General features: G+C 37.5%; 1 protein-coding gene across 1 annotated transcript in view; it reads left to right on the forward strand.

Moving 5' to 3' along the window:
- The first annotated feature begins 1,975 nt into the window (after positions 1-1,975).
- Positions 1,976-26,981, forward strand: part of SATB2 (SATB homeobox 2) — a 466,941-nt gene continuing 441,935 nt past the window's right edge. Inside the window, exon 1 of the mRNA XM_082688948.1 lies at positions 1,976-1,986. The gene's annotated coding sequence lies outside the window, so the exon portion shown is untranslated. The remainder of the gene's footprint in view (positions 1,987-26,981) is intronic.

Below are 26,981 nucleotides of genomic sequence, written 5' to 3' on the forward strand. Positions count from 1 at the left end.
CAGTTAAAGGGAAAGTTGAGCTGGGGATAATTTGGATTTAGCAGGATATATGTATGTGGTTCACAGTCACTTGCATCCATAGTGAAGTTCGTGCCAACTCTTCCAGTGGAGGGATGGCCTCCAGGAAGCCCCTCGCCCTCCGTGATGGCTCGCCACCAAGCAGGGCCGGAGGACTGTCACAGATGAATGTGTCCTCTGGTGCCAACACCAGAAATACATAAGTTGTGGAGGAAAAACAAGGTTCAGGAGGAAAAACAGGCTAGTCTGTGGAAAATCTTTCCAGTTCTTAGTAGTGTAAAACTGTAAGCAAAGGATGTGGTTCTTAATAATGCCCATCCCAAACAGAGACTCTGTTTTGCGGAAATATACGTGTTGCTGTAGTGTGTACAAATGTAAATACACTAGGTTATTTCATTTTTTCATGGCAATCATATGAAATAGAACTGCTCAAAATGCCTATTTTGGGGGGGAAACAGATCTCTGGTAGAACTACAAAGAGCAAGTGTGTCTGTGTGGGAAGTTGCATTCGAAACATTAATAATTACAAACAGATTTCTATCAATCATTCTAGAAAAAAGAATGAATTCACTTTATAGTCTCTTTACATAAATGACAAATCATTGTCATTTGAATAGGTGACCAAAAGGTAGGCTGCCATAAAAACGTGGAAAACATGTAGAGAAGTATGATAGAATAATTCATAAAAATGTCATGTTATTTTTTAAGAATTTATAATAGTGATTATATTTCTCTGCTTTTAAAAATGTGAAATTTATTGTGATTTATTTTCTCATTCTAAATTCACTTATGAGCTTATTTTTTATTTTTCATTTATTTATTTTTGAGGTATGATTGACATGACATTATGTTAGTTTCACTTGTATGACATGTTGGTTGGTTTGTTATTTGTATGTATTGTAAAATTATCACCACAGCAAGTCCAGTTAACATCTGTCACCATCTGAGTAGTTTTCTTGAAGATGGCACTCAACACTGTACGAGTTTCAGGCCTCACCGAACTGGGATCTGCCCGCCCTTGTGCTCTGTGTATTTGACTCGTACATTATCTTATTTAATCCTCACAACATCCATCTGAGATTTTTATTATTTCTGCCTTAGAGGGTGCAGAAACTGAAGCTCGGAGAGATTACTTTGAGGTCATACAGCTGGTAGGTTGGAGAACCAGGTTTAGGTCTGACCTTTCTAAAATTCATGCTTTTTACACATTGTTCTCTAGTTTCTGAAGCAATGAGACATTTCCTTCCAGGTTAGGTTCTCTGTATATATTTATATATATATAAAAATTCATGCTCATCCTTCCTTTCTTCATAGCCCATATCACAATTACTGAATTATTAAAGGGAATGTTATTGCTGTGTTTCAGCCTCCATGAGGGAATCTCTTTTGCTTACAAGATAGAGGCTCAGCGCTGGTGCGGCTGGTGAATTATTTCCTTTAGGTTTACTAATTTCCTGAGGCACCTTTGGACAGCTTCATGCTTCAGACCTTTTCTCACTTTTCCTCCTCCTAGGCAGAGGAGGCGTCGGGGAACACAAAACATTAGGCTCAGAATTCATCCCCAAGAGTGTTAGGGTTCTGCGTTGGTCCTGGAAAGATGTTGTTATTTACCCATTCATTCCCTCATACAGATGTCTGGTACCCGTTTTGGGGTACCAGGTACCCATTCCCAAGGTTAGGTGTGGTGGTTTTCATGCCATGAGTGCATCCGTTTCATAGTTTTGTATTTTCGTAAACTGAGTCATCTTAAAATGGGGAAACACCTGTATCCAATTTTCCCTGGAATGTGCAACTTAGTTCTCTTATGCTCCCCATTTCAGATGAGGTTTTCTGGATGACACCATCTGGGAAATGTCACTTTGATTAAAGTAAATATGCAACATAGTTAACACTGGGAGCCTATTTGAATTTTCCTAAGTAGCCACATCTTACAGCAGCAGAAGGCAGGCAGCTCTAGGGACTGTGAGAGTTTGGGAGTGTTGCATTCCATGCTTTGGTGGTGTCAGTCGAATGGCAGTGTGTGGCCGACTGAGCTCTGAAGGGTTTTGTGTATTTTTCTTTTCTTACCATTGGGCAAGGTTTTTTTTTTTTTTTTTCCTCTTTCAGTTTATTTTGACACTAAAAAGAAAATATATAAAAATAAAAAACTTAGCTTTATGATTGCCAAGTTTTTCTTCTAAACTAAGAAACCAGTTGTTGAAAAATAAGATGAATGGCATCCTTTGTTTTATTTTTGGTGTAGCACATTAGGGCACTGCCACTGGAATGAAGCCAGATTCCCCAGGCAGGAGGGAGTTGGCTGAAAGGAGACCTAGCGATTTGGGGGGTGGGGTGGGGAGGGGGGTGAGGTTGGTGTATCGGGATTTCCTTTCACTCTCAAAAACATCTCTTTCCTTTCTCAAATGCCCACCCCTCCTATCTTTCAGTCATTCTTTGGGTTTTCAGCACTTGCTACTGATGAGGATGTCATCTGTTTGTAAGAAAACACCCCTGGTCCAGTGTGGGTCTTTCAGCCTTTTCGTTGTGGTTTTCCCAACTTCCCCAGCTACTGACTTATGTGACTGTGGGCTCATGTAAGGAGGGCACTAGTTAGCTGTTAATGTGTAAGCAAACCCCGTGACTGTTAGCATTATTCTTCCTTTATTGTTGTCTTGTCACCAAGTGGTTTGGGAGAGCCAAGGGGCAGAGTCTTAAGTGCCTTGTTCTGCAAGTCGACCTCAGCTCCGTCCCTTCTGATCTCTCTGCCACCCACATGCTGGAATTAAGAGGAAGGGTCACATTTTCAGTGACGCAAGGGAAACGTCTCAGATGCGTTAAAGCATCTGCATGTTTCCTAAGAAGTTAAATCTAAAACTAAAACTAAATCTAAATCTAAAACTAATCTAAAACTAATCTCAATCTAAAACTGCTCTATGGACATGAGTAAATTGTAACTCAGCAGAACCTGTAGCACTTCCCCAGTTCGGAACTCTCTTCTGAAAACTTTACTCACCTTGGCTGGTGTACTTAACTCATTTATTACGAATTTTGTTTGCGGGGGTGTTTTCCTTGTTAGACTCTGAGCTCTTTGAGAACAGAAACTGCTTTGTTCACCTTGGTAATTCCCATGTTTGGCATCAGAAAATTTTTGTTGAATGAATTAATGTGAAAATAGCTGAATTCAGAGCCCGCATGTTGGGTCAGAGCTAGACAGCTCTCTAGGTGTAGATGGTTTAATCACTAATCAACTGACCTGAGGTTTTCTTGCCCGAAGTCGACTTCCATTGTGCAGGTATATTTAAAGGGAGGAGCTGTTTGGAACTTCTAGAGAACGCAAAGTTTGGAACTTCTAGAGAAGGCAAAGTTTGGCTCAGCTTGTGTATGCGGCATTGGGGAAACAGGGTGGAGACACCAAAATTCTTCGTAAAGACAGGCAGTAAAATGACTGCAGAGTGCAACACCTGACTGACTTCCCATGGCAGCATCAGCAGAGGATGAAGTGTCAGCTCGAGTGCTCACACCTCTTCCTGTCGTCTTTACTCTTCAATTTAGGCTGTCTTTTAAATGCCCCATGATTCACTTATAAACTCTTCAAGCAAAAATGATGCCAGCCTCTGTTCTGTGGCTACCAGATTGGAGCTTTCTCCCCCTGCTTTATTCAGTTAATTGAGCTGTGTGGAAGGTTCGGTAATTTATTCTGTGGAGTCTTTCTGTACAAACAATCCCAGGCAGAGGGAGAGAGACTTAGTGGAATCTCTCAAACACTTGAAATGCAGAATTCGTGTTTTGGAAAACACCAGTGAGTCACTGTCCTCAAATGTCATCAATAAAAGACAGTCTCCATCATCAGCGTTTCATTAACTGAGCTCAGAGCTGCCTCCTTTTATTGCTTTTTGCATGTTTGTAGTATCTCATTCTTTCCTTGATTCTGGATTTTCACACCATATGGCCACATCTTTAAGTCATTTTTCAGCTGCTCTATTAAATAGTAAAATGAGATTCAGAACAGATTTCTTTGATTTTAAAATAGCATTTTGGGTGTGTGACTTTTTAGTAAATAAAAAAAGAATCAAAGCATTCAGAATTGCATGAAATTTCAGGTATTCCTACCCAGACAGTGGAATATGTAGTTTTCTACTTAGAGCAAATATATGTTTACCTTGTGGAATTGCACCTGTGGTATAAATTGATTCATTCATCCTGTGTATTGAAATTCTCTTCTGCTTAAATAAGATTTAGCCTCCACTATTGTTAATGAACATAGATTGAAAATGAAATAGAAAGTGTGTCTTTCATCACTATTCAATATTATATTTCTCATTAAAAGTGCTGCTTCTTATGAGCATAAATACTACACATCAATAATGTTCTATTGCTGTAATTGTGCTTGTGATCCTAATATTTAATAAGAGAAAATGTAGCATTTGTTTATGTTTTACTTTTTTTTTTTTTTTTGGAAGAGAGAGTGGTACTGCTAATATTTAATATCTCATGGTGTGGAGTTGCTCAATGAGGGCTTAAAGCATATAGTCCCACAATTTAATACAGTTTACCTTGTAAAGGATTAGGCATTTAACAGGTTATCAAATACTTCCTGCTTGTTTTCTGAGCCAGAAGGGCATTTTGGTGTAATCTGATTGGGGTGTTTTTGTTTTTTGTTTTTGTTTTTGTTTTTAAGGATAGTACTTAACAAAAGGAAACCACTGCATGAACAAATTCTGTAATATGAGTAAATTTGTCATTGATCCAGACTTTAGCAGCAGGGACTGTGTCAATCACAATTAATCAGCCGATGAGTATGTGATCTGAAATCTTCAATTATCCATTAAAATCTGGACATCGACTTGAAGAAACGACTGACCTAGAGTTGATTGTTTAAAGTTAAAACCAAGTGCACTCAACTTCCAGACAGTCAATAGTCTCTTAATTGTAATTCAATAAAGTCAATTTTAAGTAGTATACAATTTGCAACTTTTATAAATACAGTTCACATATTTTAACTCCAATGATGGTACTATTTGTGCGAAAAATATGCTTCAGTTTGAGGGTAAGTCCATGAATGAGTTTATTTTAATTACTATTTATTTCTTAGTTCATTATTTAATTTGACACCTAGGAAAATAGCTGTTTGGAGCAATATTTTAAATAATTCAGATGAAATTTTGTTTTTTTCTGAATTATTGGTAAATTCAGTGTTTTTATTGTCACCATGACAAACTTTCACAAGATTTTTAAATAACAGTAACAAAAAAGCAAAAAATCATTTTTAGTCCTGTTTAAAATTTTAAAATCACTTAATTTAAAATCACTTCCACATGTTCTGCTGTATCCTTTTCATAACATAAATCTCTGGAGGAGATTGAAGATACCTCCCAACATGTTGTGTACCTTTTCTAGAAAGAAGAGATTGTCCTTAAGGCCAGAATGAAGAAGGCTGCACATTTTCAGCAAAGCAAAGATCATTACCTCTCAGCATTGGCTAAGCCCCTAAAACTTAGTGGTGGCAGAGATTATATTGCCATGGTCCTTTTCCCATAAAACTTGAAATTAAGAGAGATGGCTCTTATCCAAATAAGTCAGAGAAGGATGAATGACAGTGTGATAGGGACGAGGGCACTGACAGATCAGAGGGACAAGCATTCCTCGAGCTGCGTTGTCATTTTCGGCCTGAAGACGAGCACAGAGGGTCCCCATCTTTGAAGGAGATCCAACAGGGTATTTGGAAGAGGTGCCAGTCTTCACGCATTCCCAGATAGTAACTACCTGGCAGGAGGCAGCTTATTTTTCCCAGAACAATATTTATTCAGTAACAGTTGAGAATCTATTATGTGGCAGGCAGTGTTCTAAGAAGCAGAGCCCCCTGCCCTCAAGGAGGTTGCTGTCTAATGATAATCTACAAATAAACAAGGAAATAAAAAAATTGTCAGAGATGCTAAGTACCACATAAGAATATAAAGCAGAGTAGGATTATTTTTAGTCCTGTTTAAAAATCAGGTCTGAGGGGTGCCTGGCTGGCTCAGTTGGTAGAGTTTGTGACACTTGATCTCAGGGCTGTGAGTTCAAGCCCCATGTTGGGCATAGAGCTTACTTAAAAAAAGAAAAAGAAAAAAATCAGGCCCGAAGTGTGTTTGCCTTTTTGTAAGGTCGTGGAAGGATCTTATCATTGATAAGATCCTTTTGTGCAGAGACAGGGAGAAAGAACAGAGTGTGCTGGTGTGGGAAGAAAGGCAAGTCAGTAAGACAGCTAGAAGAAAGCAGGCAAAACCCTCCTCTTGTATTCAACCTTATATTCAGTGATCATGTCTGATGTAGCATAGCAAGTGGGTAAGAGACAACTTCCAAGACTATTCTCCAGTACATACCATCCTGGAAAAACTGTTTTATCATCTACCATTTATTGAGTACCTTGTATGGTAGGCATTGAGTTGGGTATTTTTAACGGTTCAGGTCAGAATTTTTATAATGTTCTTTCTCTAATAAAGACACTGATGCTTAACTGAATTAAGTGACGTGCTCAGCCCATAGAGCTTTGCATGGCAGAGCCAGGGTATGATCTGGGGTCAGTCCTGCACCAGAGTCCTTCCCGTGCACGCTGTTGTCTCTCCAAGAGGGTAAAATGCACGGGGAAAACGGCAACATGAATGGATTTTAAAAATAGCTTCCAAATGTGACACAGATATTAATGTTCTTAACTAGTGAGAAAGGCTGAATTCTATACTGGGAAAATGCAGAAAAATACAAGGCTACCAAACTCTGGTTGGCTTCGTTAAAGGCAGCAAGATTTTCTCTCACAGAGAAGTGGCAATGTGACTATTATCTTGCAAGTTTGGACACATCGGGCCACTGAGCCCCATAATGCACAGCTTCTTTCTCCTCTCAAATGAGAAATATTTGCTTTGGTCACAATGCTTTTAAAAATTTTTCCACTTTTATGTACTTTATTAGGATTGCTGGTTCTCCTGCACAGATATAGCCAGACTGCTGTTCTGAGTAAAAACCACCCAACTCCTTTAAGCAGCTTTGAAAATGTATTAAAAATTTGCCAGTTCTTAACTTTACCAATCTGTATTCAAACAGATGATAAGATTAACATCCATTACTATTTATCCTGAACTCTGTGCTTTTTAGGGCATCTGTATTTTTTCAATGATGAAGTGGAAAGATTTCTATCTATTTAAGACACTGATTTAAGCTGATGCTGGAGTACTGAGTCACTAGAACATCGATGTATGGAAAAGTGATCTTCGACTGGCTTAATTAGAGATACAGATTTTACTCGCTATGCCACTTCTTTCTGTAAGATTTTGGTCCTACACTTTGAGCTAACCTTGCAGAAAAGAGGTGATAACGAAGTGAAGTGCACACATAACGAGTATCTGCTAAAATAATAGCCCTGGAAAGAAACTGAAGTTTAATGCTGAACAGCAATTTTCTCTACTTGTTTAGCAGATTCACATCACAGCTGGTTGTAGGTCTTGGCCCAAATAGTTGTAAGTTCTTGATGTCAATGCCATATGTTTGGGGGGAGTAAGTATCATTCCAACCGCTGTTTAGAACCTGCCTTCATTCACATGTGTGCTACACGTCTATTTTGATACTGGACTCTGGTGTGTTCTTTTTTAAATGAAAATGTCTATATCAAAAACTGGCTTAGAGTTTTAATTGTAATGAAATCATGATTAGCTTTGAAGGGCGGATAAGACTGTGGTAAAGATTCACGAGCGCAAAATGTCTATATGAATACACTACACCAAACTTAAAATGCTTTCATCCCTTCTTTATTTTTAGTTTGTTTTTGATAATTTTATTATTTTTAAAATTAAGGATGAACTTTCATATATGCTTTATGTTCCTGTCAGTTGCTTCTTGAATAAATATCCCCCTCCCTTATCTATTCCCAGGCAACTTGCGTCAACTCTCAGAGGGTTGATCTGGAGGACTAGACGAGAATTATGCCTTGGGTTATTTGTTCTTTATTCGCATTTTACCTGACTTATTATTTCTTCCAACCCCATGTATCATTTCCAGAATAGTTTCATCATGTTTCTAAAGAGACCCTCGCAGGAGATGTGAGTTCCCCATGTACGAGTGTGGCAGGTGGGAGCAAGGACTGTCTCTAGAAGGAGGACAGAGCTTGGCTTCTCTTTTAAGGTGGTAGAGAAAGGTTCATGTCATCACTCTCCCAGTGTCTGCTCTCACCATTGTATGATGCCAGACACATTTTGAAGTCATTGTCTTTGTTGTGTGCTCCCTAATCCATCCATTAAGTACAAATCAGAAAATTATAAATTTAATAACATATTTGATGGTACAGTGAGAATCTAGGGAGGGGGGGAAAAGTGTGTTTTCCTTAGTTTAGCCAGAATCGATGATGAAATTACTTGTGCTTGGTACTAGGATATTTGAAAATTTTTAAAATAGCCCCCATGATTTCTGTTTAGGATCTTGTTTTGGATATGAAGGATGCACATATGGAGTAATTAGAGAGCAATTTGAAGCTGTGCGTGGACACAAGGAGATAAATCTCTATGCTGGGCACAAATGGACTGTAGAGACAAGAAAGAGTCAGAGGGAAAGACCATCAGTTTTGCCGGAAAAGCAGATTGCTGAGCAGGTTGAGAATATTAAAGAATGAAATACGGGAATGGGAAATAAGCGATAGATAAATGGGCCATTGATAGGCATGTGTGCTCAACACAGAAGGCAGAGAAAGGACCAGACCTTTTTTTTTTTTTTTTTTCTCCTCAAGAAGCTCACAGCCAAGCAGGGGGAAGAACATGCAAACCACTCATTATAGGACCAGTGGTGAGTGAGGACAGATAGAAAGCAAAAAATTCTCCAGTGGAGTGAGTCTGGGAAGGCTTCTTGAAGAAGGAGGTAAAATTTAAAGAAGGAGACAGGGACTTTCAGGCAAAGATAAAACCAGATATAGTTGGATAGAAGTGAGATCTCTGGTGGGAAATAATCTTCCATGTGCTTTAAAATCTAGTATCAGCTACTTCTAGGTTTACCAAGAGACCTACTACCTTATGAGTCTTTGTTGCACAATTGGTTTGGGACTTCATATTTCAATTATTTGTTAAAATTGGTAACAGTTTATCAATTATAATAGAAAACTATAATTTCCCCCCAAATTCCATCTTCCACCATTTTTAGGTTTTTTTAATTTTTTTCCTTTTCAACAAAATTCACAGTGAATTTTTTTTAACATATAAAATTGTAAGGAGAAAAAAGGTAAAGTCATAATGGAAATCACTCCACATCATTTATCTGTATAAATGGGGGTAACATAGTGCATTCTTTCAGTACCGTTATGGAAATGGGATTGTTAATAGCTGGTAGTATATACAAATACAGCATATACTGTGCCATATAGTATATGTAAATAGGTGTATAGACATACACGGATATGTACATATATATATATATTTGAAGGGGACACCTTATGTTTGCTTGTGGTCTCTTTCCTTACCTTGTACTGTAGCATCAAAAGTTTTTCTTTATCCTATTAGTCCTTTGAAAACCACAGTCATCAAAGTAAACAAGATAGATGGTCCTGACTGTATAATATTATATGGATTTAACATAAATCTCACATTATGTACAATGACACTATTAAATGTGTTAATACAACACATAAAATGACCAATTCTCTTTAAATTTTAGTGTTTAGCATATTTGTTTTGATTGTACGTGTGGGAGCTGTGAGAAGAGCTCTGCAAAAATACTTTGCAAGTTACCATAGCGACTAAATTGTAGCGCTTTACGATGTTGTCTTCCCCTTGGGTCTTCATTCAGTTGCATGTTTTTTCAATCACAATCCGATAGGTGACGTTTAAATTTTCCTATTAAAAAAGTGCATACACATATACAGTTTTATAACTTAACATAAATGTATAATTTGATCGTATTACATATTCTTAAAGTCTTCTTTTTCTCCTTTTCTTTTTTCTGGATCCTACATCTCTTCTCTCCTCACACCCTGCCCTTCCCAGTAATCTGTGTTAACAAATGATGTGTAGTCTTTTATTTTTTTCCTCCATTTTCGTACCATTATATACAGATCTATATATATATGTACAAAATAAAGCAGGATTTCATAGGAATCCTTCCAAATTAATTGATATGTAGAAGTTTCTATTTATTCTTTTTAAAGGCTACTTAATACTCCATGTTGTGAATGGGCCATAATTTATTTAACAACTTTGTTTCCATTTTTTTTCTACTTTGAATAATGCTTCAATAAAAATCATTATACATATGTCCTCACTTACTGGTGGTGTTTTTATTTCTGTGGGATAGATTCCAAGAAGTTGGGATTGTAAGGTCAAAGAATATGTTATGTATTTTAAACTTTCAGAGAAGTTACCATATTACTTTCCAAAGGAACTGTAACACATTGCGTTTATACCTAGAAGTATTTGCAAGTATCTTTTCCCCTTATCCTTAACAACAATAAGTATTATAATTCTTATTAGCTTTTGCTCCTCCCATAGGTGTAAAGTTTCATTGTTACTTTAATTTAAATTTTGCTATTAGTGAATTTGTTGGTTGAAAATTTGGATGAGTTTATTGAAAATTATAAATATTATAAATATTATTATTGTTTATTGAAAATTATAAATATTGAAGAATTGTGTATTCATATCCTTGCCTATTTATTAGATTTACTTTAGAAAATCAAATTGTGAGATCTCTTTGTATATTTTCTATATATCCCTTTCTGCATCATCTCTGAAGCAAATATGTTTTTTCTATATCTATTGTTGGCTCTCTTCGCCTTTCAGGCATTTTATGCTATACATAAGTTTAAAAACTTTTTCATAACCCTTCAAAAATATTTTCAAATAAAATTATCTAATCCCTCTCTCACTGCCCCAAAACAAACCCTGTTGAAATTCTAATTGAATGATATTTACAAGATATAATTGACATTTTTATGGAGCTAAGTCTTTCCAACCAAGAATCTGGTAAGTCCTTCCACTAGCCAGACCTTATTTGATATCTTTCAGTGGTGTTATGGTCCTCTTCATACAGGTCCTGCATTTTTCTAGGAAAATTTATTCTTATGTACTTTATTGTTGCAACTGTAAATTGAATATTTTTTTCATTTTTAGATCCCTAACTGAAGAAAAGATGTTGATATTTAGATATTTATTTTATATCAAGCTGTCTTGCCAATTCTGTTAAGAGTTGAATGCTTAACTGACCGAGCCTCCAGGGCACTCCTGAGGTTTTTTTCTTAATTTACATTCTCATAGGCTCCTGGCTATGCATTCATGTTACCAAAAAAATACACAGTTTTACATACTCTTGTCCAATTTTTAGGTCAGCTATTTATTTTCCTTAAAAATCACCAAGATGGTAAATAATAATGAGCATAGTGAGCATACCTGCTATGTCTCTAATTTTAGTTAAGGTGTTGGCAATGTTTTACTATTTAGAATAATATATGCTTTTGATTTTTTATAAGCACTCTGTGCTGTAAGTTGTTTTCTGTTGCTGTTATCCTTAGTTTTTATAATTGGAGAGGACTGCTGAGTCATATCAGAAAACATTGTGATATTTATTAATGTTTTTAATGATTTTTCTTCTTTAATGTGTAGATGTAAGGGATTGTATTGATACCGTTAAGCCACCTTGCATTCCTTGAATAAACCATCCTTGGTCATACTGTACTAGTCCTTTGGCAAGTTGACTTTATTTTTGCTATTGCTTTGACTTGACTATATTCATAGTGAAATTGATCTATTTTTTTTTCCTTGTGCTATCATCTTTACTAGGTTTTGGTATTAAGGTTCTGCTTCATTATGAAATAAATTTGAAGAGCCTTCTGTCTTTTTTTGTAGTCTAGACTAATTTAAATAAGTTCACAACTGTAATTGTTTAAAGATTGGATAAAGCCGTATTGCACTGGTGACTCTTTCAAAATGATAGCTCTCTTCTTTGGTAATTATCATATTCAGTTTTTTACTTCTTAGGTTGATTTGGTGATTTATAATCATTTAGGAAACCATCCATTTCCTTTAGATTTTCAAACTCATTTTCTATGGAATTGTATACAGTATTTTTACACTTTTAGAAATCTCTTTTTATCTGTGGTTATTGTACATATATATATATTTTAAAGATTTTATTTATTTATTTGACAGAGAGTATAAGTAGGCAGAGCAGCAGGCAGAGGGAGAAGCAGGCTTCCCTGCTGAGCAGGGAGCCTGAGGCGGGGCTCGATTTCAGGACCCTGGGATCACGACCTGCGCTGAAGGCAGACGCTTAACCACCCTGAGCCACCCAGGTGCCCCGGTTATTATACATTTTTTGTTTGTTTGTTTGTTTTCTTGTTTATGTTTCTTTTATCTTTAGTCAACTTGTTGAGTTTTGGTTTTTTTTAAATCACATTTTAGGTCTTTTCAAAGAATGAACTTCTAATGATGTATTTATCCTTCACATCATGTGTTTTATTTTATTAATTTCACCTCTTGTTGTTATTCATTCTTATTAATTTCACCTTTTGTTATTGTTCATTCTTGCTTCCTAGTTTCTTTAGGTTTATTTTCTGGTTATTTTCCTTTTTTTTTTTCTTTTTCTTTTTCTTTTTTTCTTTAAGATGGAGCACTTCTTTATTTTAAGCTCCCCCCCCCCTGTAAAAACAAATAATTTAAAGCCTTAAATTTTCCCCTCTGGGAATCTTGCTATATCTCATAGGCTTTATGACCCAGTGGTTTCTGATTTCTCTCTTTACTTCATCTGCCTGGTTTATTTAAAGCTTATTTAAGAAAGTATTTTAAGATGATTTGGGCCCCCTTTTACTATTTACTTCTAATTTTTTTGTATCATGACCATACCATATGCTATGTTAAAATTTCTACTTTAAAAAAAAAAAAAATATATATATATATATATATATATATATATATATATCCCTTTCCCTAGAATTCCGCTCTTTGCCTTTCCTTCAGCTAAAATACAGTTCTACCAGTCCCTGGTTCTTGCCAAGGACAGAGCTGTGCTGGAGGAGGGCAGAGCAACAGGCTGGGAAGACGCTGGTGCCCGAGCAGTCCTGTTGGGAAAAGCTGTGTCCCCGCCAGGGCCTCTCACTTGGACACGACTGTGTAAGGGAAAAAAACGTATGTCTTTTACAGAGCACTCTTTACATTCTCCTCCTTATGGTATCTTAGCCCTTGAATTTATGAACCTTATCTGCAAACTTATGTTCATATTACCTTTTCATAATGTTTTGGCTCTTATTCTTTAATGCAGAAATCAAATTCCTTAAAAGAAATTAAAAAAATGCAGTGCTTATAATTCTAATGTTATATTTAGTGGTAATGACATTATAATGAGCATATAAGACAAAATTGTGTCCTTGGAAAAAATATAAATGTGTTCATATATATTCATATAATTTATATTTTTATGTCAGTATGAAAATACCTAAATTGGCTGTCTGTGGATGTGTTCTGTGTTTCATTCAATTTAAGATACCACTAAATCTAGGTCTTAACACCGTTTTTTGTACTGTGGAGAAAAAAAACTTGCCAGTTACATAATTCCATGGCTCAATACTTCTTAACACTTAGAATTTTTATTTTGTGCTTATGTAAAGATTGCTTTTGGACTTCTTTATTTCTTTATTTTTAATTTTTAAGTTTTTATTTAAATTTCGGTTAGTTAACGTACAGTGTAATATTAGTTTCAGGTGTGCGATAGAGTGATTGAGCACTTCCACCCAGCACGCCGTGCTCATCACAAGTGCTTTTCTTAGTCCCCATCACCTGTCTCACCCAACCCCCCACACCTCCCTCTTGGTAATCATCAGTTTACTCTCTAGAGTTAAGAGTCTGTTTCTTGGTTTACCTCTCATTTTCTCTTTTCTCCCTTTGCTCATTTGTGTTGTTTCTTAAATCCCATATAATAATGAGTAAAATTGTATGGTATTTGACTTTCCCTGACTTATTTTGCTTAGCATAACTCTCTGTCTCCAACTGTATCATTGCAAATGGCAAGATTTCATTCTTTTTATGGCTAATAGTGTATTGTATATATATACCACATCTTTAGCCATTCGTTGGTCAATGGACACTTGGGCTACTTCCATAATTTGACTATTGTAGAGAGTGCTGTTACAAATAGAGGGGTGCATGTATCCCTTTGAATTATTACTTTCATATTCTTTGGGTAAATACCTAGTAGTGCGATTGCTGGGTCATAGCATAGCTCTATTTTCAACTCTCTGAGGAACCTCCATACTGTTTTCCACAGTGGCTGCACCAGTTTGCATTCCCACCAACGGTGTGAAGAGGTTCCCCTTTCTCCACATTCCCGCCAACACCTGTTTGTTTCTTGTTTTGCTGTTTTTAGCCATGCTGACAGGTCTGAGGTGGTATCTCATTGTAGTTTTGATTTGCATTTCCTTGATGCTGAGTGATGTTGAGCATCTTTTCATATGTCTGTTGGCCATCAGTGTGTCTTCTTTGGAAAAGTGTCTTGTCTATTCATGTCTTTTGCTCATTTTTATTTTATTTTATTTGTTTATTTGACAGAGAGAGACAGAGAGGTCACAAGTAGGCAGAGAGGCAGGCAGAGAGAGAGAGAGGGAGAAGCAGGCTCCCCGCCAATGAGAGAGCCCGATGTGGGGCTCGATCCCAGGACCCTGGGATCATGACCTGGGCCGAAGGCAGAGGCTTAACCCACTGAGCCACCCAGGCGCCCCATGTCTTTTGCTCATTTTTTAATTGGATTATTCATTTTTGGGGTGTTGAGTTTTGTAAGTTCTTTATATATTTTGGACACTGACCTTTAATCAGATACGTCATCTTCAAATATCTTCTCCCATTCTCCCTTTTAGTTTTCTTGATTGTTTCCTTTGCGGTGCAAAAGCTTTTTATTTTGATGTAGCGCAATAATTTATTTCTGATTTTGTTTACCTGCCTCCTGATCATGAAAGAAGTTGCTATGGCTAATGTCAAAGAAGTTACTGCCTGTGTTCTCTTTTAGGATTTTGATAGTTTCAGGTTTCACATTTAGATCTTTAATCCATTTTGAATTTTTTTTGTGTGTATTGTGTAGGAAAGTGGTCCAGTTTTATTCTTTTGCATGCTACTGTCCAGTTTTCCCAAACCATTTGTTGAAGAAATATTCTTTTTCCCATTGGATATTCTTTCCTGCTTTATTAGAGATTAATTGACCATGTAAGTGTGGGCTCATTTCTGGGTTTTCTATTCTATTTCATTAATCTGTATGTCTGTTTTTGTGCCAATACCATAGTGTTTTGATTACTACAGCTTAGTAATATAACTTGAAGTCCAGAATTGTGATGTCTGCAGCTTTGGTTTTCTTTTTCAAGGTTGCTTTGGTTTTTTTCAGGTCTTTTGTGGTTCTGTGCAAATTTTAGGATTGTTTGTTCTAGTTCTGTGAAAAATGCTGTTGGTATTTTGGTAGGGATTGCATTAAATGTGTAAATTTATAGACATTGTAACAATATTTGTTTTTCTAGTCCATGAGCATGGATGTCTTTCCGGTTTTTTTTTTGTATTAACTTTAATTTCTTTCATTAGTATTATATAGTTTTCATAGTATAGGTCTTTTACTACTTTGATTAGGTTTATTCTTAGGTATATTATTGTTTTTGGTGCAATTGTAAACAGGATTATTTTCTTAATTTCTCATTGTGATGCTTCATTATTAGTGTATAGAAATAGATTTCTTTACATTGCTTTTGTATCTTGTGACTATACAAAATTTATTTATTAATTCTAGAAGTTTTTTGGTTGATTGTTTTGAGTTTTCTATGTATAGTGTCAGGTCATCTACATATAGTGAAACTTTTACTTCTTCCTTGCTGAATTGGATGCTTTTTATTTTGTTGTTGTTGTTGTTGTGGCCTGATTGCTGTGGCTAGGACTTCAGTACTGTGTTGAATGAAAGTCGTGAGAGTGAACATCCCTGTCTTGTTTCTTACTGTAGGGGAAAAGCTCAATTTTTCCCCATTTAGGATAATATTAGCTGTGGGTTTTTCATATATGACCTTTATTATGTTGAGTTATGTTTGTCCTGAACCTACTTTGTTGAGGGTTTTTATCACAAGTGGGTGTTTTCAGATGATTTTTCTGCATCTATTGAAATGAACATATAGTTTTTATCCTTTCTTTTATTAATATAATGTATCGTATTGATTGATTTCTGCATACTGAACCACCCTTGCAACCCAGGAATAAATCCTGCTTGATTGTGGTGAATGAGTTTTTTAATGTATTGTTGAATTCAGTTTGCTAGTATTTTTTTTTAAAGATTTTATTTATTTATTTGACAGAGAGAGATCACAAGTAGGCAGAGAGGCAGGCAGAGAGAGAGAGAGGAGGAAACAGGCTCCCTGCTGAGCAGAGAGCCCAATGCGGGACTCGATCCCAGGACCCTGAGATCATGACCTGAGCCAAAGGCAGCGGCTTAACCCGCTGAGCCACCCAGGCGCCCTCAGTTTGCTAGTATTTTATTGAGAATTTTTGCTTTAATTCATCAGGGATATTGGCCCTGTAGTTCTCTTTTTTGTTGGTGGTTTTATCTGGTTTTTGTATCAGGGCTATGCTGGTCTCATAGAATGAATTTGGAAGTTTTCTTCCTTTTCTATTTTTTGGAATAGTTTGAAAAGAATAAGTATTAAGTCTTTAAATGTTTGGTCAAATTCTCCTGTGAAGCTTCTGTTTATGGACTTTTGTCTGTTGGGAGTTTTTTGATTACTGATTCAATTTCTTTGCTGGTTATTAACCTGTTCAAGTTTTCTATTTCTTTCTGTTTCAGTTTTGGTAATTTATATGTTTCTGGGCATTTATTCTCTTCTTCTAGGTTGTCCAATCTGTTGGCATATAGTTTTTCATAATATTCTCTTACAATTATTTTTATTTCTCTAGTGTTGGTTATGATTTCTTCTCTCTCATTTGTGATATTATTTATTTGGATCCTTTCTCTTTTCTTTTTGATAAGTCTGGCTAGAGGTTTATCAATATTATTAATTTTTTAAGGAACAAATTTCTGGCTTCATTGATCTCTTCTTTTAGTTTCCATATCATTTATTTCCTTCCTACTGCTGGCTTTGGGCTTTGTTGTTCTAGATCCTTTAGGTATAAGGTTAGGTTGTGTATTTGAGATTGTTCTTGCATCTTGAAGTAAGCCTCTATTGCGGTATACTTCCCTCATAGAACCATTTTTTCTGTATCCCAAAGGTTTTGGACTGTTGTGTTTTTTTTTTTTTTTTTCATTTGTTTCCATATATTTTTTATTTCTTATTTTACTTCCTGGTTGACCCATTCATCATTTAGTAGCATGTTATTTAACCTCAATTTATTTATGGTTTTTCCAGATTTTTCTCTTGTAGTTGACTTTGGTTTCATAGTGTTGTAGTCAGAAAAGGTGTGTGGTATGACTTCGATCTTCTTGAATTTGTTGAGGCCTGTATTATGGCCTAATATGTGATCTATTCTGGAGAATGTTCCATGTGCACTTGAAAAGAATGTGGATTCTGCTATTTTAGGATGGAATATTCTTTTTTTTTTTTTGAAGATTTTATTTATTTATTTCTCAGAGAAAGAGAAAGCAGGAGAGCACAAACAGGGGGAACAGAAAGCAGAGGGAGAAGCAGGCTCCCCACTGAGCAGAGAGCCCAAGATGGGACTCAACCCCAGAATCCTGGGATCATGACCCAAGCCAAAGGCAGACACTTAAGCAACTGAGCCTCTCGGGTGTCCTACGATGAAATGTCCTGACTATATCTGTTAAGCCCATCTGGTCCAGTGTGTCATGCAAAGCCATTGTTTCCTTGTTGATTTTCTGCTTAGATGATCTATCCATTGATGTAGGTAGGGTATTAAAGTCCCCTATTATTGTATTATTATCAATTAGTTCCTTTATGTTTGTTATTGTTTTATGTATTTGGATGCTTCCACATTGTATACATAAATATTTACAGTTGTTTTCATCTTCTTGTTGGATTGTCCCCTTTATTTATATACATGTGTGTGTGTGTGTATGTGTATGTATGTATATATGTATATGTGTGTATGTATACACGCACACACACAATATTCTTTGTCTCTTGTTACAGTCTTTGTTTTAAAGTCTAGCTTGTTCAATATAAGTATTGCTATTCTGGCTTTCTTTGACATCTATTTGCATGATAAATGTTTCTCCATCCCCTCACTTTCAATCTGCAGGTGCCTTTAGGCCTAAAATGAGTCTCTTGTCAGCAGCTTATAGGTGGGTCTTCTTCTTCTTCCTTTTTTTTTTTAATTAGTTCTGGTGCTCTGTCTTTTGATTGGAGCATTTAGCCCATTGACATTCAAAGTAGTTATTGATAGATATATATTTATTGCCATTTTATTATTTGTGGTTATTTCTAGAGCTTTTCTCTGATCCTTTCTTGTCTTTCTCTGTTTTATGTTTTGCTGATTTTCTTTAGTGATATATTTGGATTTCTTTCTCTTTATTCTTTGCATGCTTATTAATGATTTTGATATATGGTTACCATTAGGTTTTATTTATAACATTTTTTTGCGTATAGAAGTATATATTAAGTGGATGGTCATTTAAGTTTGAGTCCATTCTTTTCTCCTCTCCTCCCCACATTTTAGGTGTATGTTAATATATTTTATATATTTTTTGGTGAGTTCCTTGAGTCATTTTTTACGGAAATTAGTCATTTTTACTGCTTTTGTGTTCCCACCTTTTTGCTGTCACTTTTGGTCTCCCCTTTCCACTCAGAAAATCTTTAATATTTCTTGCACAGCTGGTTTAGTGGTCACAAACTCCTTAAGTTTTCGTTTGTTTGGGAAACTCTTTATCTCTCCTTCTATTCTGAATGATAGCCTTGCTGGATAGAGTATTCTTGGCTGCAGATTTTTCTCATTCAGTGCTTTGCATATATCATGCCACTCCCTCTGGCTTGCAAGTTCCTGTTGAAAAATCTCCTGGTAGCCTTATGGTTTTCCCTTGTATGTTACTGACTTCTTTTGTCTTGCTGCTTTTTTAAAAAAGATTTTTATTTATTTATTTTAAAGAGAGAGAGAGAAGGTATGGGGCGTGGGCAGAGAGAGAGAGAGGGAGAGAGAGAATCTTCAGCAGACTCTCTCATGAGCATGAAGCCCAACCTGGGCTTAATCCCATGACCCTGAGATCATAACCTGAGCCAAAATCAAGAGTTGGACACCTAACTGAGCCACCGAGGCGCACATATCTTGCTTCTTTCAAGACTTTTCTAGGGACCCCTGGGTGGCTCAGTCTTTAGGAAACCAACTCTTAATTTTGGCTCAGGTCATGATCTCGGGGTTGTGGGATTGAGCAACTTGTTGGACTCCATTGTCGGTTGCGGGGGGGAGTCTGCTTGAGATTCTCTCTCTCCCCCTCTCTCTGTCTCTCTCCTATACTGTTCTTTCTCTCTCTAAAATAAATAAATAAATCTTAAAAAAAGACTTTTTCTTTATCACTGTGTTTTGCAAATTTAATTACAATATGTCTTGCTATGGGTCTGCTTTTGTTGATTTTGATGGGAATTCTCTTTGCCTCCTGGATCTGGATGTCTGTTTCCTTCCCCAGATTAGGGAAGTTTTCAGCTGTTATTTCTTCAAATAAATTTTCTCCTCCCTTTTATCTCTCTTCTTCTTCAAGGACTCCTATGATATAAATATAATTATGTTTGGTGAAGTCACTGAGTGCTTTTGGACTTCTTTAGATATATATTTTTGATTATACATTATTCTTGTGAATAGATAAAATGGAATTTATAAATGAAATAAGTTAGATGAGATATTCCCCCAAACTTCTTCCTAGACGGATTCTGCCTTTTCTGAGTCACTTTCAGATCATAGTCACTGACATTCATCACCACCCCCCCCTCAATATACTCTGTGACATTAAGAATCTTGGAGAAACAGAGTATTTTAAAAGAACGCTTCACTATTGTCTCTGAGATGTTCTTCCAAACCTCTGACACCAATTCTGCAAGTTTTGATATACACGTGTGTGGTATGCAGAGTGATGGCCAGCAAAGCTTTCTGCATCCTAATCCCCAGAACCTGTGAATAGGTTACATGGCCAAAGGGAATTAACAGTGAAGCTAGAATTAAGCTTCTTGGTCCATTGACCTTAAAAATATGGAGACTATCCTTGATTATCCCTGTGGACCCAACCTAAGCATAAGGATCTGCAAATGCATAAGAGGGAAGCAAAATAGGAGGTCAGAGTGATGCAATGTGAGAAGAACTTGACCTGTTCTGAAGGTTGAGGAAGAGGATCATGAGCCAAGCAAAGAGAGAAGCCTCTAGAAGCTGGCAAAGATAAAGAAATAAATTTTTCCAGGGCCTTCATAAGGAATACAGTTCTGCCAACACCTTGATTTTAACCCAGTGAGACACATTTCAGACTCTAAGCCCATCACAGTTTGTTACAGCAGCAGGAGAAAACTCATACAGTGTGGAAGCAATGGTGGTATTTCAAGAATGACAGCTGGCTGACAATAATTCGATGACATACCCTGATTTTAGAGATATTAAAGGGTAAAAAATTATTTACCTTAAAATTGATGAAATATGGCAAAGGTATAGAGTGCTGGGTGGCTCAGTTGGTTAAGTATCTACTCTGGCTCAGGTCATGATCCTAGGGTCCTGAATCAAGTCCCACATAGGGCTCCCTGCTCAGTGGAGAGTCTGCTTCTCCCTTTGCCCCTCCCTTTCCACTCATGCACACACACTGTCTCTCTCACACACAAAGATAAAATAAAAATAAAAAGAAAGTGATATGGTAAATGTATATTAAATAGGTATCATAGGAAGGATCCTCTTAGAAATTGTGATTGTGGACTCAGATGATCTTGTCATACTCAGAATCTAGTTAGATGTCATTTAATATCAGTAGTAACTATATAATAAATAAAAATATGGAATTGGGATTCCAAAAGTTCAAAGGTCTCTAAGTCTAAGTGGGAATATATGTAAATACTTAAGAGCCAAAAAATGTAAACTTTAATCAAGTGATATGGCAACTGGGACGTAGGTTAAGTGACATCCTTTTTTAAAGTTCTGGAGCCACCATACCCTCCGCCCCCCAACAATTATATACTATAAATAAGGCTGGAGGCAGCCTATTGTTGTCCTAGACAAGAATTGAGACTATTCCTGTCTATGGTCAACTTCCCAATCACAGATGTAACATGAAAATTTTTTAAGTCAACATTATCGTTTTGTTGGTGATTAAATGCCATCATGTGAATTACTGCCAGTAGTAGCTAAAACCCTACAAAAATGTAATTTGAAATAATATATAGGTTACAAGTGAAAAGCACTACACCTTAAGAATGTTTAAGGATTCAGAGACTCTTATAGAAAGAAAAGAGTCTGATGATATATAATAATACATCACTCACATCTGAGATCAGTGAAAACACAAGAATATTGTTCTAACCCTGAATGAAGCAGAGCAGAGGAGAGGGGAGCAGGGGACATGAAGGAACAAACAGGGGTGAGCAACCTTGCCAGGTCCTTATACAGTTGGGAAATCCTAATTTTGAGCTTTAGATGAATAGCCTCAAGTACCGTTCTCATTTTTGTTCCAAGCTTCCCCATCAATTCTAGCTAACTAGGGATGTGTTCTGTGTGTTCTAATTGTTTTCTGGCTACCAAGACCTCTTCGGTGGTGTAGTAGGTCCTGACCCACTAATATCTCCCTTTCCAGGAACCCTCAGTTCCCAGCTGCTAGGACAGTTGCTTGCTGACAGCTCACAGATGAGTTTCTCCCCAGGAACTGTCCCCAGACAAAGAGAGTTGCCTTGCCCAAGTCAGGCTCCTTCTTTGGAAAGAGCCTACACAACCACTGGCTGACGTGTGCTACAAAGCCCTGGCCTCCTGGCTTCAGCTGGGGCAACTCTGAGGGGGCTTCTTGGCTCAGATTCCTCCTGCAACCCCCTGGGGGGATGGGCTGTATGACTACTGCATTACATTTAAACTCCCTCTGCCTAATCCTGCTGCCTTTGCCTGGACAGGTAGTGTTTCTGACAGTGTTCCTCAGTAAACCCCTACTGTGCAAGTCCCAGAGTCACAGAGTTTTTTTTTTTTCCCCCCAAGGAACTCAGTCTACAACAGATTGAAGCTGAATCATGTATGATGGGTCGACCGTGAGGACCCCCATTGCCGGTGCTAGATGGATCACCAGTAGCCCCCGGCATATAGTTTTGGAGCAGTTCATACACTTTACCTGGTGGTGAACAGGGAAGGAATATGTGTGGACTGGACAGCACTGTTAGAATCTGAGAGTAGTAATTAGAAGAATTTTGGATTCAGATTCCTGGGAGCCATTGATACATTGGAGCAAGACCAGTTTAGAGGAGAATTGTTCACCAAGTGAGCCTACTTGCTAGCATAGAATGACACTTAGCCCCTATGGTAGAGGGCAGAAAAGGCTGAGGATCGGAACCTGAACTTAACTAATAAGGGCCATAGATTCATTTATCAACCTGAGAGTTTGGATGCATTGAGGTTAGGCCCTGGCTGAGAATGAATGGGGACCCTGAGATTTAGAATAGAGACCTATGGGGTGATACACCTAAAAACCTGGAATCCCCATATTCATCTGGACTCTTTAGGCCTGTGGAAATGGTCCAGCCCTTCCTGTCCAAGGCTGGCATTCCCTTCTCACTTGAACACGATGAAGTCTTTTTTGCAGCCCAATATGCACCTCTATATATAGAATATATACCCTACCTTCCCACACAAGCTGCCAGACCAGTAACTTGGTGATTTACAATGTAACCTGGCTAGGAAAGTGCTGGGCCTGCTGAAGCAGGAGGGGAGTGGTGTCCTGAAGGTTCTGCGGGACCCAGCCCACACGTCTGGGAGTTGTTCTGTTATGGAGCAGCAGAGGCCGAAGCCTCCAGCATCTCTTCCGTCCAGGAGAGACCTCTGGACTGGAGCTGTGAGTGCGAGTGCGGGCGATGGGTGATCTTCCCTTTGAAGTGATCGAGCCCGTCCTTGATAACTGGCAAGAGCACTTACATAATGTCCGGTAAATTTGGGAAGTTTGGACTTCTTGGCATACCAAATAATACTTCTAGAATATGTTTCATGTCAATTTTCTAGTTCTAGTCTTGAAATTTTACTTATGTGACCATTAGTGAAGTCTGGCTCAGATGATTTAATCAACTTGAAAAATTAAAAAAAAAACCCTCATTCTCCATGTAACTATGATTTGACTGTAGTGGTGGTATTTCGCTTAGATTTTCTTGTAAATAATGAGGAAAACAGTACTATGTTAAGTCATGTTTTACTGTCAGTCTTTGTACCCATGAACTTGCAGAGGTGCCATTTAAGACTGAGCGTTGGAAAAATAAAAGAATGAGCAAAGGTTTTAGTTATAATCTGATGGGAAAATACATGACCAAGTGTTTCTTAGCAAGAAAAGTCCTGATGATGATTACTTGATACTGGTGTCTACTGATAAGGAGACCCTGAACCATTATACATGCACTCCATAGGTCATTACAGTCAGTAGAAGTTGTTTGCCTGTCACAAGAATTTACAATCACACTAGAATGTCATCATTTCAGGAAACTATAAAGCAATGAACATGTTTATTTTCACCCGCAAAGTAAAAAAAACACCCTGAGAACCAGATTTTCTTGGCAGTTTGAAACATTTATTAGAAAATCTCTAATTTCTTTTTGTAATCCCACACTCAGTGGGCATCCCCTTTAATGGTCAAGCCTGGAGAATTATATGGTATATTCTGAACTTGCTTTGCTGGGAAAAGACTCATGACTTAATTTATAGGCTTGTTGAGTTCACTACCCTCCTGGCTCCCCAGAAGGCAGAATTAGTCTTATAATGCCTTTAATGCCTCTAAAGTGCTCTCAGGTACTCTTAGACACTTGGAATGGAGGGCACTGATATTTTATCTTAAGTAATGTCAAGTACAAAATCGTTCTCTGCAAAGGTAGAGACTATCTGGAAGTTTTCGGGGTAATCCCATTGGGAGGAGTTTTTCTCCATTTTTGTACATCTCTATTCATTCCCAATTTTTTTTATTCCTCCCCACCTAGAAACATACTGGCTTTTCAAAAGCCAGTATGTTCAAAATGCTCCTTCAAAATGCTCTCAGTATGGAGAGAGCACGAATCAATGTGTTCGGGGCATCTGGCCTAGCTCCTCTCTAGACCTGGAAATGTACTGGCTGGCTGCATCCCAGGGGCCAGCTATGATACCCTGGGTTATTTATTTTTATTTTTTACTTATTTGAGAGAGATACAGACAAAGACAGGGACAGAGATACCAAGAGAGAGCACAAGTGAGGAGGAGAGGGAGAAGCAGGCGGGAGCCCTGCATGGGACTCGATCCCAGGACCCTGCGATCATGACATGAGCTAAAGGCAGATGCTTTACTGACTGACCCACCCAGGCGCCCTGATACCCTGGATTAGTCTCCACTGTGTCTAGTTGGACCTTCAAGTGGACTTTCTCCTTAGGTGGCAGGTATTTGCAGATCCAGTAGGATTTAAACCTACTTTGGTTAATATTTCTTCCTCTTGGTTCGCTGCCTCCTACTTACTCACTTTATTAAAATTGAATTGAGTACAATCTACATTCCCTTTGGTAACATACTCTGAGTCCATTTCCTGATGTGTAATTGCTGAGATATTTTATTTTATTATTTTATTTTAATTAATTTTTTATTTTTTATAAACATATATTTTTATCCCCAGGGGTACAGGTCTGTGAATCGCCAGGTTTACACACTTCACAGCACTCACCAAAGCACATACCCTCCCCAATGTCCATAACCCCACCCCCCTTCTCCCAGCCCCCCTCCCCCCAGCAACCCTCAGTTTGTTTTGTGAGATTAAGAGTCACTTATGGTTTGTCTCCCTCCCAATCCCATATTGTTTCACTGATTCTTCTCCTACCCACTTAAGCCCCCATGTTGCATCACCACTTCCTCATATCAGGGAGATCATATGATAGTTGTCTTTCTCTGCTTGACTTATTTCGCTAAGCAAGATACGCTCTAGTTCCATTCATGTTGTTGCAAATGGCAAGATTTCATTTCTTTTGATGGCTGCATAGTATTCCATTGTGTATATATACCACATCTTCTTGATCCATTCATCTGTTGATGGACATCTAGGTTCTTTCCATAGTTTGGCTATCTTGGACATTGCTGCTATAAACATTCGGGTGCACGTGCCCCTTTGGATCACTATGTTTGTATCTTTAGGGTAAATACCCAGTAGTGCAATTGCTGGGTCATAGGGAATTTCTATTTTCAACATTTTGAGGAACCTCCATGCTGTTTTCCAGAGTGGTTGCACCAGCTTGCGTTCCCACCAACAGAGTAGGAGGGTTTCCCTTTCTCCACATCCTCGCCAGCATCTGTCATTTCCTGACTTGTTGATTTTAGCCATTCTGACTGGTGTGAGGTGATATCTTATTGTGGTTTTGATTTGTATTTCCCTGATGCCGAGTGATATGGAGCACTTTTTCATGTGTCTGTTGGCCATCTGGATGTCTTCTTTGCAGAAATGTCTGTTCATGTCCTCTGCCCATTTCTTGTTTGGATTATTTGTTCTTTGGGTGTTGAGTTTGCTAAGTTCTTTATAGATTTTGGACACTAGTCCTTTATCTGATTATGTCGTTTGCAAATATCTTCTCCCATTCTGTCAGTTGTCTTTTGGTTTTGTTAACTGTTTCCTTTGCTGTGCAAAAGCTTTTGATCTTGATGAAATCCCAATAGTTCATTTTTGCCCTTGCTTCCCTTGCCTTTGGCGATGTTCCTAGGAAGATGTTGCTGCGGCTGAGGTCGAAGAGGTTGCTGCCTGTGTTTTGATGGATTCCTTTCGCACATTAAGGTCCTTCATTCATTTTGAGTCTATTTTCGTGTGTGGTGTAAGGAAATGGTCCAATTTCATTTTTCTGCATGTGGCTGTCCAACTTTCCCAACACCACTTATTGAAGAGGCTGTCTTTTTTCCATTGGACATTCTTTCCTGCTTTGTTGAAGATTAGTTGACCATAGAGTTGAGGGTCTATTTCTGGGCTCTCTATTCTGTTCCATTGATCTATGTGTCTGTTTTTGTGCCAGTACCATACTGTCTTGATGATGACAGCTTTGTAATAGAGCTTGAAGTCCGGAATTGTGATGCCACCAACTTTGGCTTTCTTTTTAAACATCCCTTTGGCTATTCGAGGTCTTTTCTGGTTCCATATAAATTTTAGAATTATTTGTTCCATTTCTTTGAAAAAGATGGATGGTACTTTGATAGGAATTGCATTAAATGTGTAGATTGCTTTAGGTAGCATAGACATTTTCACAATATTTATTCTTCCAATCCAGGAGCATGGAACATTTTTCTATTTTTTTGTGTCTTCCTCAGTTTCTTTCATGAGTACTTTATAGTGTTCTGAGTATAGATTCTGTGCCTCTTTGGTTAGGTTTATTCCTAGGTATCTTATGGTTTTGGGTGCAATTGTAAATGGGATTGACTCCTTAATTTCTCTTTCTTCTGTCTTGTTGTTGGTGTAGAGAAATGCAACTGATTTCTGTGCTTTGATTTTATATCCTGACACTTTACTGAATTCCTGTACAAGTTCTAGCAGTTTTGGAGTGGAGTCTTTTGGGTTTTCCACATATAGTATCATATCATCTGCGAAGAGTGATAATTTGACTTCTTCTTTGCTGCTTTGGATGCCTTTAATTTCCTTTTGTTGTCTGATTGCTGAGGCTAGGACTTCTAGTACTATGATGAATAGCAGTGGTGATAATGGACATCCCTGCCGTGTTCCTGATCTTAGCGGAAAAGCTTTCAGTTTTTCTCCATTGAGAATGATATTTGCGGTGGGTTTTTCATAGATGGCTTTGATGATATTGAAGTATGTGCCCTCTATCCCTACACTTTGAAGAGTTTTGATAAGGCAGGGATGCTGTACTTTGTCAAATGCTTTTTCAGCATCTATTG

The sequence above is a fragment of the Mustela nivalis genome, assembly GCF_964662115.1.
Source record: "Mustela nivalis genome assembly, chromosome: 11".
Lineage (NCBI taxonomy): Eukaryota > Metazoa > Chordata > Mammalia > Carnivora > Mustelidae > Mustela > Mustela nivalis.